Raw genomic sequence first — 3,191 nt, forward strand, 5'->3', positions numbered from 1 at the left:
GAGCAATTGCGCAGGCTAAGGAACCTCGCTCACACCAGCGGACCAAACACATACTACGGCGCTTCCATCTCATTCGAGAGATTATCGAGAGAGGAGATGTGAAGATTTGCAGAGTACCTACAGAGGCTAACATCGTAGATCCCTTGACCAAGGCTTTGGCACAGAGAAAGCATGATGGTCACACTAGGTCATTGGGGCTTAGAGCCTACACTGATTGGCACTAGTGCTAGTGGGAGATTGTTAGTTAGAGCCCTAGAGCCAATCATTTGATGATTGTTGTATGGACTTGTTGTATCATATTCTTGTATATAAATAAAGGCATTTGTTTTGGTTATTATACTTACTTGTATTAGTACCAAATAACTAAGTATAATAGCGTCCTTGAATAGAAGGTTCTTACCTATATCAATCGATTGGTTGAATCGATAGTGAGATGATATAGGGAACACTACTCTTAATCATTCCTAGTCAAGTATTAACATTCAGGGACAATGTTAATGCGACGAGACTAGCATGTAGGTCAACTCGATGACTTGATCTCACAAGTCATGGATATGGAGATATCAAGTTGACACATGGGTATGCATTGGAGAATGTATACTGAATGACTCGCCATGAGAAAGTATCATGGATCGTTATATGAGTGTCATATACTTTCTCATGTGGCTATTAGTATGACTACTAGTCCTTGGACCTGAAGTCACCATGGTTCCCTACATAAGGAGTTACGTACTTTGGCTTCGTCAAACGTCACCTGTAACTAGGTGGACTATAAAGGCGATTACTGGGTATGTAATGAATTATGCGGAGGGATGTGAGTGATGTAGATGAGATCTATCCCTCCTATATGACGGGAGTGACATCGATATTCTTGATAGAGTGAGACCACTAAGTGCAAGGTCATGCCCAAATGAGTCAATATGAGATATTGAGCTCATTTGATTGAGTGAGTCTACTTGGAGTTCAAGATTTAGATTGATTAGAGGATGACACGGTCTATGCCTCACATTGATCAATCTAGATGTCTAGGATAGAAGAACAATGTCATATATTGTGAGGAGTCACAATTAGTAGTCACAAGGTGATGTTGGATCTCAACATTCTTATAACTTGGGTAGTAATGATGTGTTGCTAGATACCGCTCATTACTTATGCTTCTAAATTGGTTTAGGAGCATTGCCAATGTTTTAAGAACCTATAGGGTCACACACAAAGGACAATTAGATGGAGATTAGGTTCATATGATGAACCAAGAGGATTAGATTCATGTGATGAATCAAATTGGATTAAGAGTAATCCTAATTGAACTAATTGAGTTGGACTCAATTTGATTCATATGTTCAATGAGTCTAATTTAGATTATGACTCATTGAATCAATTTAATTAAATGAATTAGATCCATTATATTAAATTGGCTTGAATCAAATGGTTGGATTTGATTAACCATGAGAGTTATAATGTCAAGTTTGACTTGACTTGAGAGGAAGAGGAAGAGTCAAGTTTGACTTGACTATTTGTCACCTCATTTGTGAGTTGGCATTAAGTGGCCAATAATGGTGTTACACATCATTGAGTCTAGCACATCTGTGTGCCACCTCATAGAGGTTACAAATCTCCTCTTTAATGGCCACATTAAATGAGAAAGGAGGTTACAAACTTTAATGTGGTCGGCCACTTATGGTGGAATGAATGAGTTAATTTTTCATTCAAGCCAATTCATTCCATCTTCTTCCTCATCTCATCTTCTTGCTCTCTCTCTCCTCCTTCTTGGCCGAACCACCTAAGGTGCTAGCACACCTTTTGTTTGGTATTCTCCACCTAGTTTGTTCGTGTGGATACACATAGAGAAGTGTCTACTTTGACACTTTCGAGATCCGGCGAACCGAGGACGAGCGGGATATGCGAAGGGCTTCGCATCAAGGGTAAAGATCTTCTCCTTTGTAGATTTAGTGTAAATCTAAGTTAGAAACTCGTACACGTAACGTTTTTGAAATTTTAATCTTCGCACGGATCCGGTGGCTGGGGGTTTCGGGGTTTCCGCAACGCAAAAAGCGATTTTTACGACCCAAAAAACCCAACAATATACACCTACTCGGGATGGAGGTCCGCTTAAATATGATTAAATAATAATACCATTGTAGAAAAATCATTGGGGCCCATTGGGCCTAGAAGCCTCAAAAGGCCCATCATGGGATAATAATCAATAACCCATCAACCTAATAGCTCTTGTAATGCCATGTGTAACTGTTGTTAGGAAATCACTGGAATATACTTTGTGCAGTCTGTATAGTGTATAGGTTCAATAGACCTAGGTTTGATAAGGTATGATCATGGTTTTGATGTATGTGTCAAAGAATTTAAGTTAAGTTTTTATATGGATTTGATATGTGTGCTTGAGTTATGCAGGAATAGGTGAACCACATATGATAAACTTGGTGCGACCAAGTTTGGTAAGTGAATCCTATAGCTTGGGTACTTGAGATCGGTCAAGGATGGTGCATCCGAGGAACCATCAGATAAAGAGCAAAGGAGTAGACTAAGGGAAGTGGACTTCAAGGCAACGTGAATGATGGCACGAAGAGGAGCCACAAACTCAAGTGCATCTAAGGGACGAAGGCCGAGGAAGAGGGCTTCAAGGGCGACTCCAGAGAGGATCAGTGTGAGTGAATGTAAGGTATCAGTCGATTGGTACTAAGGCCAGTCAATTGGTCTAAATTCACGAGAGCACAGAATGGTTATGTGTCCAATGGTTGTGAAGACCATTCGACTAGTAATGACACTAGTTGGCTGATAAAAAGTTGTTGGTAGAATCTAAGATTCTGTGGAGTGTCGTTGGCTATGCCAAATCGCTACACCAATCGACTGATATGGCTAGTCGACTGGTGTAGGAAATGAGTTGATTCAAGATCAACTCTTTCGTCTCTATTTAAAGGAGCTTTGAGGATGAAGGAGGTTATTGATACATGTTGAAAAACTCCTAAGTTATCCCTCAAGCTTCCAAGCCTTTCTGTTCCTTCGAAACCTAAGTTTCATCTTGTAAAGAGGAAGAGAGCTTTTGTAAGAGGTTATACTCCACCGAGGAGTAAGCTTTAGCCGAAGATTACCAGGGACTAATCCACCGATGGATTGAGGGATCGTCCACCTCAAGGACATGACGTGGAGTAGGAGCAAGTTATATATCTTCGAACCAC

This window comes from Zingiber officinale, chromosome 1A (genome assembly GCF_018446385.1).
Source record: "Zingiber officinale cultivar Zhangliang chromosome 1A, Zo_v1.1, whole genome shotgun sequence".
NCBI classification, from domain to species: Eukaryota; Viridiplantae; Streptophyta; class Magnoliopsida; order Zingiberales; family Zingiberaceae; genus Zingiber; species Zingiber officinale.